The following is a 16157-nucleotide window of genomic DNA, read 5'->3' as shown; positions in this document are numbered from 1 at the left end:
AGCAGGGGAGGGAAGTTGTGAGGGACCAGGCCTACAAGGGAGGGCAGTTGTGGGCGATCAGGCATACAGGGGAAGGGCAGTTGGGAGGCACAGAGGCCTGCAATGGAGGGCAGTTGGGGGTGATCAACCCTGCAGGGGAGGGTAGTTGGAGGCGATCAACCCTGCAGGGCATGGCAGTTTGGGCTGATCAGGCTGGCAGAGGAGGGAAGTTGGGAACAAACAGGCTGGCAGGGAGCAGTTAGACATCAATCAGGCTGGCATGGTGTGGTTAGGGGGTGATTAGGCTGGCAGGAAGAAGCAGTTAGGGACAATCAGGAAGGCAGGCAGGTAAGCAGTTGAGAGCCAGCAGTCCTGGATTGTGAGAGGGATGTCTAACTGCCTGTTTAGGCCCAATCCCACTGGGATCAGGTCTAAACGAGCAGTCAGACATCCCTTGAGTGGTCCCAGATTGGAGAGGGTACAGGCTGGGCTGAGGACTTCCCTTCTGTGCACAAATTTCATGCACTGGGCCTCTAGTTTAGATATGATATATAAGTAAGTGTGGTAATATAGACATGCATGTATAAACAATGTGCATACTATTTTGTAATATGGTTATTTTGTACATCAGAGTCACACAAACATCACATATCACAAACATATCTCTAAATAATTAGATTTTTTTTTATACTTGCTTCAATCAGATGTTGGTAGCACAGTAGAATTACCAAGGTGATATCCCAAAAGAGCTACCATGTCCCCATAGTCTTTGAAACTGCTGTGCAATATATTGTGGGGAGAGTTGGAGATGAAATCTTACATCCATCCATGAAAATGTGTTTTGAAAAGATATTTTTCATAAAACATGTCTTATAAATGTGATGTATACCCTGACTTGGTTACATAATGATATGAATGATTTAAATCTTGTTAAAACTTTGTTTCTGTTTTCTATTAAAAGACAGGGACTAGATTAATTTCTGGCCTGTCAGAAATAGATATAGAAGGAAATGCTTAAATAGATCTAAAAGAATGTACAAAAGGAAACTTAATGGATGAGAAGAAGGAATATATACATTGGAAAGACAGAAAATTAATGGGAGAAAGTCTAAACTCTGCAGTGTATTGAATTAAGGTGTCTAACTGGAATAAGCATTGACTGAGGGTACAGATGGAGTAGTGCATATGGTGAACTCATATAAAGTTTGTCAAGTGATTTGAACCAGAGGATATTTTGGTTATCACATACATTTTAATAAGATAGCAATGTGCATTTGAGAACTTACCTGCAAAAGTGAAAATGAAAACAAATTATATAATCTAATTGACATCTTGCTCCTGATACAATCATTTTATTAAATCATTCTCCTATCTATATATTATGACATTAAATGTAAATTTATTTTATTTTATTTTAAAAAAAATATATTTTATTGATTTTGTACAGAGAGGAAGGGAGAGAGATAGAAAGTTAGAAACATCGATGAGAGAGAGTCATCAATCAGCTGCCTCTTGCACACCCCTTACTGGGTATATGCCCACAACCAAGGTACATGCCCTTGACCGGAATCGAACCCAGGACCCTTCAGTCCCCAAGCCAACGCTCTATCCATTGAGCCAAACCAGTCTTGGCAAATGTAAATTTATTTTAAAATTAAGAAGAAGACTTGACAATATTTGCCTTGGCCTAAGTCATATATAATGTAAAAAACATTAAATTATTAGTTAACATATATTAATCATCATAAAATCTCTAAATGCTTTTTCTCTCAAATTTATGTATTACTAATTACTGAGGTTATATAACTATAGGTTTTGGAATAAGATGATTTTTTAATCACAAATGGAAGTCATTTATGAAGAATGTTCCTATATTGAACTCTATGAGAAAATACATTATTAATTATAGGTAGTGAAATGCTTTTTCATTTAATTGAAACACAAGAAGAATAGCTCTTATTCTCTAATATTTTAAGTCACTTATGATTTAGGTAAGAGTAAAGGTCATATTAGAAATATTTCTTAAATATTTGGGTTGAAATTCTATATATCAAACTCAATTTATTCACTTAATCAAAACAATAACACTATCTTTTAAAAAAAATTAATGAACATCTGAACAAATCAAGTTAAAAAGCAACTAAAATTTGCATCTTGGATTTACTTTAGATATGAAAAGATAAGGGTTAGTATGTTAGTATACAGAATAAGTCATGCTTTCATTTTGTGTTTTCTTCCCATTGCTAAGAACCAAAATTAAAATGAAACTACCATTTGGTACTAGCAATTATTTTTTAGACAAAATATATTAATGTATTTAATATACTCTCTTGCCATTTCTGCAAATATTTTTTCATCCTTTCTAACATTAGAAAATGCTTACATTAAAACCAATGAGAAAATTGCATTCAAGATATCTGTGGGAGTTCTGAGAAAAGGACCAGAAACTTTCATTTTTAATTATACTAGATTAGTCTAAGAAAATCATAATTAATGATAGCTATAATTTGCCAGTGTCTATGAACTATATAATTATATAAACACATGATAAATGTCCTCTGAAATATTCCCCTAAAGGACATTGTTATATATTCAATGGATTTTTATTCTTGGCAACTTTTACAATTATGAATATTTTTCTCTCTATCAAGGCTATGTTTCTTTAAAATGAATAAACATTTTTAACTGTTTTGTTCTCCTTAAAACTGGATGGTGCACAATAAGTTGTGAGCTTACTTATCTAAAATGGTCATCCTTTTATATGCTTACATCTATCTCAGAGTGTGAGTTAAAATGCTGAGTTGTCAGTAATATCAATTAAGGAACTTTGAAATCGGACTTCTTAATCCCACTAACTCACCACAAAGAAATGTACACCCCTTGAAAAACATAACTATTGTTTCCTGATTTTGCTCTAAATATTAGTATTCCTGCTTTCCCATACTTGCTTTTACCCATGTTATTCCATGCACTCACAATACTCTGTACCCTCATACTCTGACACTAAAATGTTGCTGGAGTGTTCTGTAATTGTTTTATTTTATTGTTGACAATATTACAGATGTCCCCAAATTCCCTATGCCCTTTGACTCCCCCCCTCCCAGCCATAGCCCCACACCAGGCCTTCACTGCACTGTTGTCTGTGTTAATTCGTTATGCATATATGTATATGAGTTCTCTGGTTAATCTCTTCCCATCACCCCTTTACACAATGGAATAGTACGCAGCTGTAAAAAAGAAGGCTTTCTTTCCTTTTGCAACAGCATGGATGAACATGTAGAATATTATGCTGAGTGAAGTAAGCCAGTCAGAAAAAGAGAAATGTCCCATGGTCTTACTTATCAGTGGAATCTAATAAACATAATATACTGACTAACAAAATAGGTCTAGAGACATGGAAGCATGGGACAGACTGAGAATCTGTTGTGGGGAAGGGTAGTCAGGAAGAGATTAACCAAATAAATTATATTCATACAGGCAGTAGTGTGGTGAAGGCCTGGGATAGGGAGGGAACTGGCTGGAGGGAGAGAGTTGGGGCATCTGTAATACTCTCAACAATAAAATAAAAAATATATTCTCAGTGAAATAAGAATATAAGTGAACTTCTTTAGCCTTATAATCTATAGCTAACATCATAATAGTGGGGGGAAAAAACCTAAAAACCTGACTACTACCCTCCTCGGTCAAGGATTTTCCAGGATATCTTACTTTTATTATTGTTACAATGGTAAATGGGATTTTTTTTTTTTTTTTTTTTTTTTTTACTTTCTCGTTCTGAGAGTTCATTATTTGTATATACAAGTGCCATCAATTTCTGGATGTTCATTTTGTATCCTGTTACTTTGATAAATTCATTTATTAAATCCAGTAGATTTGTGTGTGTGTGTGTGTGTGTGTGTGTGTGTGTGTGTGGAGTATTTAGGTTTTTCTGTGTATAATATTATGTCATCTGCGAATGATGGCAATCTTACTCCCTCCTTTGTAATTTGGATACTCATCCAATAAAATCATGTGGTAGAATGGATCATTCTAGTTTGTTAATAGTTCTCAGGGAACTTTAAAAGATTACCCGTGCCCGAGGCCCACCCCCAGAGATTCGAATTTAATTAGTCTGAGGGTGGCAGGTATTTCTATTAGTCATGGAAGTTTGAGAACAAATAGATGATGTGATACAATAGTCTTAAAATATCTAGATGCATGTGGTACTTGTCTTTATCTGACAGCCTTATTTTGCTAAGCATAACACTCTCTAGGTCCTTCATGCTGACTCAAAGGGTAAGATAACCTTATTTTTACTGCTGCATATTCCATTGTGTCACAAATGTGTGTCCACAGCTTTTTTATCCACTCATCTGCTGATGGGCATGTGGGCTGTTTCCAGATCTTAATTATTGTCAATTGTGCTACTATGAACATAGCACTGCATATATTATTTCTGGTTGGTGTTTCAGTCTTCTTAGGATATATTTCTGGAAGTGAGATCATTGGGTCAAATTGGAGTTCCATTTTTAATTTTTTGAGGAAACTCCATCCTGTTCTCCGCAGTGGCTACCCCAGTCTGCATTCCCACCAGCAGTGTAGTAGGCATATGATCTCATTTATATGTGGAATCTAATAACAAAATAAACACATGAACAAAATAGACATGGAGACATGGAAGCATGGAACAGACTGAGGTATCTCAGAGGGGGAGGAGAGGAGCAGGAAAAGATTAACTAAAAAACTTATATGCATATATGTATAACCCAATGACACAGACAGTAGTGCAGTAGGCTTGTGGTGGCAGGTGCAGGTTGTAAGGGGTCAGTGGACAAAAAAGAACATCTGTTAATACTTTCAAGAAAGATAATTGTTAGAAAATCTACATGTATTTCAGCTAATCATGCTCTTTATTTTTGAAAGCAGTTAAAAAATATGGCCTCTGGTCCTAGATCATCTGAATAATTTTCTCAACTCATCACTCCTCTTAGCTCTAAAAGCATGAGAACTATTACTGATTTCTAAAGTCAGTTCACTATCATTGCCATGAAAAAGTACTGTACAGCTTTATCATCATTATCATTTTATTTTTTGTCTAGGGCCTCTGGTCATTCAATGGGGGAAGGGGAATGGAAAAGAACAGGAGCCATAAGGAGTAATGGAGCCCTCAGACTAGTCCCAGGCCCTGCTCTTCACACTGGTCACAGTCAATGAAGCAGCAGCGGCACACCTAGCACCAGGCAGGTGGCCTCGCCTTCAGGCTGCCTATGAGGGTGGAGGCCCTGTTACACAGTTCCCCATAATGGCAGGTAAAGGTGAGGCTGTAGGTAATGCCCTGGTAGGTGACAGTCTCTTTAGGGCAACTGTATGATCTGATGTTCATGGTGCCTGTTTTGATGATGGGGCCGAGGCTTGGGGCCATCCCTTCGCCCATGAGGCACTCCTTATCATCTTCATAGGTCATGGGGATGCCAGGGTAGTTGGAAGAGTTAGCTCACAGAAGATGCAGTCCATGGTGTTTGTCTTGACTATGGGGAGAGCTGTCACCAGGAGCAGTAGCCAGGTGAGGACCATGGTGGCCTGGTGGCGGTGGGCCTCCCAAAACTGCTGAATGACACTCTGCAGGCCTACAAGATTTTACCCCTGGTTCCAGCCTCCCAGGGTCAGCACATGAAGTGTCCTTGGTTCCCAAATCTCCCTGCCCCTCTCAGGAGCTTCTTCCTGACCATGGTTCTTTAGAGCCAAGGTCTCAGAAGCTTTTCAAGGACAGCGATAGCCAGTGTTTGGAAGCGGAATGGGGTGACCTCGCAGACCCCTCGGGATTCCACTGGCCTCTCTGGGGGTGAGGTCATGGGTGGGGGAGGGGTGTAACAATCTGAAGGGGAGGTTGGCCCACTGACCTTAATGGGAGCAAGGCCATTGCCATCCCACCGAGGTAAGAATGCTCCACCTAATAATTGCCATCCTGGCCACTCAGTCTTAGGCTCTGCTGGGTGCTGGGTGCTGATCCTGTCCAGTGCCCATGGTGAATCCATTTCTCATATGGAGAAACCAAGGCTCAGGAGGAGAAAGTGATATATCCAAGGCCCTAGAGCTAGGTTTAGATCCCAGGTTCATTTAATTCCAAAGAGGGCATTTATTGAGCACCTGCTGTGTGCAAGACAAGTGTTAGATGTGTTAAAGAGGACTTGGAAGGACAGGGCTCACCACAGCTTGCTTCTAGTATTAGGCATGATACAAGGAGCTCTACCCGTGTTCTCTGGTTTGAATATTTTTCCTATTAGCTCTATTTTCAGATGAGCAAACAGGGACATAGATCAGGCATAGCTAGAGCCTGGCACACACCAAGTGTTTAAAAAATGGGGGTCATTATAGTAAGCAAATGAGTCTCAAAATAGTCACCAGAGGCATCAGAAAATGAACTATGTCTCTTTCCAGAGGGGAAAACTGAGGCATCCTTCAGTAGGAACAGGCAGAGCCCAGGTTTAAACTCAAGCTGAGACCAGATGATAATTTAAGAATTTTTATGTGTTGTCCTCATGGAATAGATACCTTGATCATCCCAATTTTACAGAGGGGGAAGTTGAGGCTAGGGGGTGTCAGGAATTCCTTTTGTATTATTAATGTTGAAAGTATTACAGATGTCCCCTAGTGTCCCCTTATTTATTCCCCTCCTCCCACCCCTTCCCCACCCCAGGTCTTCACCACACAATTGTTTGTGAATTTGATATAATATGTTCAGAAGTCAAATGTAGAGTAGAATAGTGTGGCATTAAAGCCAAGACATCACTGATATTTCAGTACATCCTACTTTAAAACATCAATAAAGTAAGGCGTCTACTAAACATTCATAGTATGCCTCTACAAACAAGAAACTAACATATTTCCAAACTGTTGTTGCAGAAGTAACTCCAGACTCTGAATCTGGGCATCAGGTGGGTTTGTATTCTAATTTGATATTGTTTAACTAAGTGATTGATTTTAGCCAATATTAAAAACATGCCATTTTCAACTCTAAATGAATTTATGGTGTGCCTAAAACTAGAAATTAGTATTCTAGAGCCTGGGTACAGTGGATGTGGTGAGCCTTCATGAGAAGGGAATGGGAAATACCAACAAGGTAAAAGCACAGCACGATATAAAAATAAAATAGGATGTACAGTAAGTTCAGAAGTTTGTGTTTTTTAAGAAGTTTAGGAAAAGATAAAATATTGCCTACTTGAAGTTGTTGAAAGGAATTGCCATGTTGGAAGTAAGGCAGGAGTCCAAGTTGGTATTTCTGCAAGTGAGATTTGTGCTATAAAAAAATAAAGTGTTGGAAATTTTATTTTTCTTTATTTCAATTGTGTCAATTTAAAAATTATTATTTTTGTCTTCTTAGTAAGATTTGTAACATATAAATATACTTATGCACATATTAAGGTATATTCAAAAGGATTTTACTATGAAGAGTGCATATTTAAAGAAAACAAATTATAAACCACTTTTTACATGATTTTCAAAGTACTTTCAGGGAGTATGAGTTAAAGAAAGATCAATAATAGATGGGAAATTTTGGTCACTTTAGAAAGTGAAGTCAGAAAAGTCTGATTATTTCATCTAGCATTATTTCTTAATATTCTCATTTTGGGGGGAAATGGTAACTGTGAAAGGACTTTAGAAATATCTTCTGTTTTTATGCAGAGGAACTCAATATGTTAAGCTGTGAAATATTGCCCAGATCCCACCACAAAAGAGGATATTTTACCTTAATGAAGTGCTATTGGTCTGTCTTTAGCTGTCATCCCCTTTAGGGATTGCCTCAGTTGCAGAGAAGTACTTTGAGTCATGTCAATTCTCTTGAGTTGACCTCAATTGGAGACTGATATATGAGGGAAAGTAAAGGTCCTTTGATCTAAAATTTGGAACTACTCTATAGCACCATTCTAGCTCTAGAGTTTCCTGTAGGGTGTTCCAGACATGGCTGTTGGGATGAGAGTATAGATTTCCCTCTGTCCACTCCTGCTTCTTTCCTCTGCCCTTTATAGGTGTTGAACTCAAATATACTCATTAATAAACACTCTAAACTTGCTTTTAGAGTTAGGTTCCCACCAACCTAAAATAAAAAAAAAAACACACATATAAGTCAGTTGTGTATTCCTCATAAATTAACTTCAGGCTTGAGTCAAAACATAGGAAACAGACGTAATTTAAAAAGCTTAATCTGTGTTGTACCTGACCAGTCCATTGGTGTGCTTTGTTATCAGATGCATCACTATCATAATATAGATGAAATGATAAGCTTGGATGCTATAATGTCTTAATATACACTAGAGGCCCAGTGCACAGAATTTGTGCACGTGGGGAGGGTGTCCCTCAGCCCAGCCTGCACCCTCTCCAATCTGGGATCCCTCTCACAATCCAGGACTGCTGGCTCCCAACTGCTCCCTGCCTGCCTGCCTGCCTGCCTGCCTGATTGCCCCTAACCACTTCTGCATGTCAGCCCGATCACCCCCTAATCACTCCCCTGCCAGTATGATCTATGCCTAACTGCTCCCCTGCTAGCCCAATTGTCCCTAACTGCCCTCCCCTGCCAGCCTTGTCACTCCTGACTATCCTCCCCTGCAGGCTTGATCCCCCCACAACTTCCCTCCATTGCAGGCCCGATTTCTCCCAACTGCCCTCCCCTACAGGCCTGCCCCCCTCAACTGAACTCACCTGCAGGCTTAGTCCTCCCAACTGTCCTCCCCTGCTGGCCTGGTCCCATCCCCCAATCTTCCTCCCCTGCAGCCCTAGCTCCCCTGAATTGCCCTCCCCTGCAAAGAACTTGTGTGCATACATATGAGCCTTACAAGTGGTCAAGGACAATAGGGAGGAGTGGGCATGAGTGGGGAGGGGTGTGGGATTGGAATGGGGGGTTGAGGATAAATATGTGATACCTTAATCAATAAAGAAAAAAATTTTTTAAAGTGGTTGAACCCTAGCTGGTTTGGCTTAGTGAATAAAGCATTAGCTTGTGGACCAAAGGGTACAAGGTTCAATTCCAGCCAAAGGCACATGCCTGGGTTGCAGGCTTGATCCCAAATAGGGGGTGTGCAGGAGGCAGCCAATCAATGATTCTCTCTCATCACTGATGTCTCTATTTCTCTCTCCCTGTCCCTTCCTTTCTGAAATCAATATTATATATATATATATATATATATATATATATATATATATATATATATATATATATATATATGTGTGTGTGTGTGTGTGTGTGTGTGTGTGTGTGTGTGTGTGTGTGGTGTATACCATAGTTTGTTTACTTTTATTTGCTTTTCATTTTTAAAATATATTGAGTTTTTTACAGAGAGGAAGAGAGAGAGGGATAGAAATTCAGAAACATGGAAACATGGATGAGAGAGAAATATTGATCAGCTGCCTCCTGCACACCCCCCACTGGGCACGTGCCCGCAACCAAGGTACATGCCCTTGACTGGAATCAAACCCGGGACCTTTTAGTCCACAGGCCAATGCCCTATCCACTGGACATTGTCTCTTCTGAATTTGAGCCATGTTGTGGGGTTGCTTAATTTGATTTGTAAAACTCAGATTTACAGGTATAGAAATGGTCTTTGTATTTAAATATGGTCCCTAGAACACAATTCCATCTGTTTTCTATAGTTACACAAAGAATTAGTTCATTTCCAGGGATTCAGAATTCAAACTCTAAAGGTTAAATTCACACATAGAGAAGCCCAGTGAGATTTGAATTCCTATTTTAGGAAATGTGTGTCCTGTTGCACTGTGAACATGACTTGCTATCTCTCCATGATCTGTCTGTAGAGCCATTACACTGGCACTTTCTCTATATATTTGTTTCCATCTTTGTCCTGATGTGAGAGCAAAAAAGATGAGCAAGTCCATGGACTAAGAATGAAGATATCTGGAGCTTATGATAAGGAAACTACTTGAACCTAGGAGTTCTGTATACCTTCTTTTCTCCCCTCCCTTTAAGCCTTCCAGACCTTCTGAAATCATCACTATTAAAAATGACTTGTTATTTGGGAAATATTCTGTTAATCTGCTTTATAGTTACAGATAGGGTAATTACACTTAACAAATGTTCTGGGATAAATTCAAATTTAAATGTTCATTCTTGTTGTCAGATAATGCATTTAGAAATTGGGTTTGGGAGAGATATTTCCTGTAGCTGAACAGTTCTGTTTAAACTATTTCGATAAAGTTAGATCTTTCACTTATCTGAAAGCTTGCCACTTATGTTTCTTTACAGGTAAATATTAGCATTAATATTTTTCATTAATTCTTTGTGTCCTTGTTACTTTATATTAAAAACTAGAGGCCCAGGGCACAAAATTCAGGCACAGGTAGGGTCCCTAGGCCTGGCCAGTGATCAGGGCCTATAGGGCTCCCTCACGGAGTCCCAATTGAGGCCCAGCTGTCCAGAGTCAGCAGAATGGGGGGAGGGACCAGGGGAGGTTGGCTATCTATGGGAGGTTGGCTATCGGAGTGCACTGACCACCAAGGGGAAGCTCCTGCATTGAGAATCTGCCCCCTGGTGGTCAGTGTGCATCATAACAACTGGTCGACCAATTGTTCCAGTCATTCTGGTGTTTCTGGTCATTGGGTCATAATGGTCACTTAGGCTTTTATATATATAGATAAAACTTTAGAATATATTTTTATTGCTGAGGAAGCTATGTCCTGCACCTAAGGAAATTTCCTGAGCTGTCTGGTCAGAGAATAGTGGCTTAAGAAGTACTCAGTAAGTGCAATTTACTGCAGACAATTGTTTTTATGACACCTTGACCTAAGTCTAAGTCAGTTTTGGTCTTCAGAATAAATTTTGTGAGTAAACTGTGACACATTGCTCCTCACGTTGATGATGTATTTATATCAGTGCTCATCCATGCCAGTCATAGATTTGAAAAAATATTAGGTAGTTTTTAACTTCTTCAGGAGAAAGGCAAATAATGATTTCTTAAACTGATAGAAGCAAAATTAAATATATGAATTCATAATAATTGAGAAATGAGAATATCACACTAAATTAGTAATAGAAAATGTATGCACATCTAGACTTCAAAAGATAGTAAAAAAAAAATACAAAACAGGAAAAATAGGCCAATTTTCCCACTAAAAAATGTTGAAGCAATTTGAATTTATTTGGTATCTCCTTTGTCACAGAGTAAGTAGTAGAGGAAAGGATTGAGATAAACATATTGTCTTGGACATAGGCTAGTAAAAGCTATTTTGTTTAAGGGAAGATTTGCTACAAAATTCTAAATTGTATCATAGCAGTTCGGTGGAACCATAAAGTTGGAAATGTTATATTTATCTTAACATTCAGGCACTATTTTTGGGAAACCACTTTAAAAAAAAAGTTGATGCTTATTTATTTTGTAAGGAATGTTAGAAGTTAGATAGTGGCTGTAACTTCAAAACAGAAGAAAGGGTTTGGATTTATGATTATCACGTTATGGTTGTAACTTTTATTCCCAGTATCCTCAAATGTCATAATTTTATATCTTGGAGTGGCTGTCTTTCTACTCATGTGGTATATCTCCTGGGTCCTTTTTAGTCTATAATCTACAACTACACAGTCTACAATGGTAAACTCATGACAATTTTCTTATATTCTTAATAAATTCCCTACCCTACATTTTCCTATTTCATTATAAAATTCTATTATTGGATATTTCTTTTTGCACACATTCTCTATTTTTAAAAAATCTTTCTCTGCTATTTTCCATCTTTTTATGTTGTATCCTGTTTGGTAGTCTCACATTTATCTCTGAATATTTCTATTGATTTTGTTTTTATATTTGCTATAATCTATGTAATGTCAAAGAGGTATTTATCTTTCTCAACATAGCTTTATGTAGTCTCATATAATTTTTGTTATACAATATCATCTTTTATCTCTGCTTATAGTATAAAACATTTTAAAGCATTCTTTAATTTTTATATTATGTTTTCTATAAGTTTATTTATAGTCTGATTTGCTATTTGATCATTTTTTTTTTTCAAATTCAAGCTCTCCTAAAATATCTAGTGTTCTTTGGCTACTAGTTTATGATTAAGGCAGAGACAAAAATATTAATTAGCATCTCCATATACATGGACACGTCTTGGCAAGAGGTCTACATTACTGTAGAGTATTGGGGTGTAGCCCCAGCTGTTTCTCCAGGAGGTCTCCAAGTGTGTCTGTATGTTGAAGTATTATCTGATGGTGCACCTTTTTTTATTTAATATATTTTATTGATTTTTTACAGAGAGGAAGGGAGAGAGAGAGAGAGCCAGAAACATCGATGAGAGAGAAACATCGACCAGTCGCCTCCTGCACACCCCCCACCGGGGATGTGCCCACAACCAACGTACATGCCCTTGACCTGAATTGAACCCGGGACCCTTCAGTCCACAAACCGACGCCCCACCACTGAGCCAAACCGGTTTCGGTTGATGGTACACCTTTTTACCCAGAAGGAAACTTGGTTTCTTTGAGAGTAGGAGTTATATGTTTCACTACTAGTGGTCTGAGCATCAAGTGAAAAAGGGTACTAGTGATTTCACCATTAAGTATCATTTACATAATTCTCCAATTTTCTTTTTTTGACTTTTAAATTTATTGAGGTAACATTGGCTAATAAAATAATATAGGCTTTAAGTGTACAATTTTATAATACATCACCTGTATATTGCATTGTGTGTATACCATTCAATTCTCCCCATTTTCAACTCAGTACCTCTACATTCCCTTTAAATATGCTCAGTTTTCTGCCTCAAATTCCTATCTGGGTTATAGAGAACAGAATTACAGCTCTCAGAGAAGAGTTACTACAAATTGGTAGTTGCACAATAGCCACAGAGATGTTGATTAGAGCATATGGAAAATAGTCAATAATATGAAGATAAATAGGTATGGGCCAGGTAGCTACTTGAAGCAGTGGGGGGGACCACTCTGTAAAGTACATGCTTTTTTAACCACTTTGCTGTACATCTGAGTCTAATACAGAAAACATGAATAGACCAATAAAAAATTAATGAAATTAAAGCATTAATTTAAAAAATTCCAGCAAACAGAATTCTACCAAACAATAAAAGAAGAACTGACACTTATCCTCCTTAAATTATTCCAGAAATTTCAACATGAGGGAAGACTTCCAAACTCTTTTTTATGAGACCAGAATTATTCTAACTCCAAAACCAAATAAAGACTTTACAAAGAAAGAGAATTACAGGCCAATGTTCCTGATGGACACAGATGCTAAAATCCTCAACAAAATATTAGCAAATTGGATCCAGCAATACACTAAATAGATCATACATCATGACCAAGTGGGATTTAATCTGGGGGTGCAAAGCTGTTATAATATTTGAAAATCAATCCATGTGATATATTATTTTTATCCTTTATTTTTATGTAATATATCAATAGATGCAAACAAAGCATTTGGCAAAGTTCAGAACCTATCTATGACAAAAGCTGACTAATGTGGGGATAGAGAAATCATACTTCAACATAATAAAAACCATATATGATAAACCTACAGCCAACATCATATTCAATGGGCAGAAACTAAAATTGTTTCCCTTAAGATCAGGAACAAAACAGGGATGTCCATTTTTATCATTCTTATTCAACATAGTACTGGCAGTCCTACCACAGCAATCAGACAAGAAGAAAACATAAAATGAATCCAGATTGGAAAGGAGGAGGTAAAACTGTTATTATTTGTAGAGGATATGAGACTGAAAATAGAGAACCGTAAAGTCTCCACAATTTTTTTTTTTTGCGAAATTTAATAAATTAATTGAGAAAAGTAGCAGGATAAAAAACTAACATTTAGAAATTAGCGACATTTTCATACAACAGTAATGAACTAAGGGAAACTAAGAAAACAATGTCATTTACAATTACATAAAAATACTTGAAATAAATTAACCCAAAAGACCTATACTCAGAAAATGATAAGACACTGAAGAAAGAAATTGGAGACACAAATAAGTGGAAACATATGCCATGTTCATGTATAGGAATAATTAGCATTATTAAAATATGCATAATACCCCAAGTAATTTATAGAGTCAACACAAATACTATCAAGATCCCAATGGTATACTTCACAGAAATGAAAGAAATATCCAAAAATTTATATGGAACCACAAAAGCCCTCAAACAGTCACAGCAATTTTGAGGAAAAAAAAACAAAGTTGGAGGAATCATTCTATCTGATATTAAACTATACTGCAAGGCCGTAATAAAGCAGTTATACAGATCAACTGAACAGAACAGAGAATGCAGAAATAAACTCACATCTATATGGCCAATTAATATTTTAAAGTATGCAAAATATACAATGAAGTAAAGATAGTATGTTTAATAAATGGTGTTGGGAAAATTGGACAGGTACTTGCAATAAAATGAAACTAGACTACGGTATTACAGCATACACAAAAAATAAACTCAAACTGGATTAAAGACTTCAATGCTGTACTTAAAAGCATAAAAATCCTGGAAGCAAACATAGGCAAGAAAATCTCAGATGTTTCTTGTAGTAATGCTTTTTCTGATATGTAGCCTTGGTTAATGGAAACAAAATATAAACAATGGGACATCAAAATAATATTTTTAAAAAATATTTTTATTGATTTCAGAGAGGAAGAGAGAGAGAGAATGAGGATAGAGAATCATAGATCAGCTGCCTCCTGTATATCCCCTACAACCAATCCAGCCCACAACCTGGGTAGGTGCTGCCCTGACCAGGAACCCAACCAAGAAGTCCTGATTCATTCATCAAAGCTAGGCCATTGAGTCACACTGGCTGGGCCCAACTAAAAAGGTTTTTTTGTTTTTGTTTTTTACAGCAAAGGAAACCATCAACAAAAAGAGAATACAACACACTCATGGAAGAAAATATTCACCAGTGATATGTATAATAAGGTGTTAATTTCCAAAAATTTATAAAGAACTTAATAAACTCAACACTAAAGCAATCTAACTGAAAAATGAGCAAAAGACCTGAATATACATTTCTCCATAGAGGACATGCAGATGGCCAATAGACATATGAAAAAATGTTCAATCTCACTAATCATTTGAGAAATGCAAATTAAAACAATGAGGTATCACCTCACACCTGTCAGATTGGCTACCATCAGTAAATCAACAAACACATGCTGACAAGGATGTAGGGGGGAAAAGAATGCTTGTATATTGCTGGTGGGAATCCAGACTACTACAGACATTATGGAAAACAGTATATAGTTTCCTCAAAAAAACGAGATATGGAACTGCCATTTAACCTAGTGATCCCACTTCTAGAAATATGTCCTAAGAATCTGGAAATACCAATCAGAAAGAATTTATGCACCTCTATGTTCATAGAGCTATTTACAGTTGCTAAGATCTGGAAACAGCTCACATGCCCATTAGCAGATGAGAGAAGAAAAAAATGGTGGTACATTTACACAGTGGAATACCATGCAGCTTACAAAAGACAGATCTCTTTTCTTTTTTTCTTCTTCAGTTAATGTTATTTATTTTGGTGTTGTTTTTACTGGAGCCTTGCTGTTTTTCTTTCACATATCCTATAAAGTGCTTCTTCAGAAATGTACAAATACTCAATTTCTCATAAATATTTGCTATTGGACTGATTTTATTTCTTTTTCTAAATTTCAATTCTTTATTCTTTAAAGTATTGCATAAGTCTCCTTTTCCCCTCATTGACCTCTCCCTGGCCATCTCCACCCCCAGTACATCCCATCACAACCCTCTGTGTGATGTGTCCATTGGTTATGCTCATATGCATATATGCATGCACAAGTCCTTTGGTTGATCTCTCACCTTCTCACCCCCTGCCTTCCCTCATAGGTTGGACAATCTGCTCAACACTTCTATGACTCTGGTACTATTTTTGTTCATCAGTTTATGATGTGCATTAGCCTTTTATTGTATAGGATATACACTGAGTGGCCAGATTATTATGTATTCAGAGATCATAATAATCTGGCCACTCAGTGTATGAATGTATCATATATTTTTATTTTTTATTTCGCAATATTTATTGTTGAAAGTATTACATATGTTTCTCTTTCCCCCTTTTTACCACTCCTAACCTGCCTCCACCCCGGGACCCAAGCCTTCACCACCCTTTTGTCGGTGTCTATGGGTTATGCATATATGCATACAAGTTCTTTGGTTGATCCCTTCCCAC

At 37.3% G+C, this 16157-nt stretch overlaps 1 pseudogene; it reads right to left on the bottom strand.

Annotated features, from left to right (window-relative positions):
• Positions 1 to 5165: 5165 nt before the first annotated feature.
• Positions 5166 to 5532, bottom strand: LOC118720065 (annotated as a pseudogene).
• Between the last annotated feature and the right edge of the window lie 10625 nt (positions 5533 to 16157).

The sequence above is a fragment of the Pipistrellus kuhlii genome, unplaced genomic scaffold (assembly GCF_014108245.1).
Source record: "Pipistrellus kuhlii isolate mPipKuh1 unplaced genomic scaffold, mPipKuh1.p scaffold_m20_p_16, whole genome shotgun sequence".
NCBI lineage: Eukaryota > Metazoa > Chordata > Mammalia > Chiroptera > Vespertilionidae > Pipistrellus > Pipistrellus kuhlii.
The sequence above is the reverse complement of the archived record's forward strand: the minus strand, read 5'-3'. Positions and strand labels throughout refer to the sequence as shown.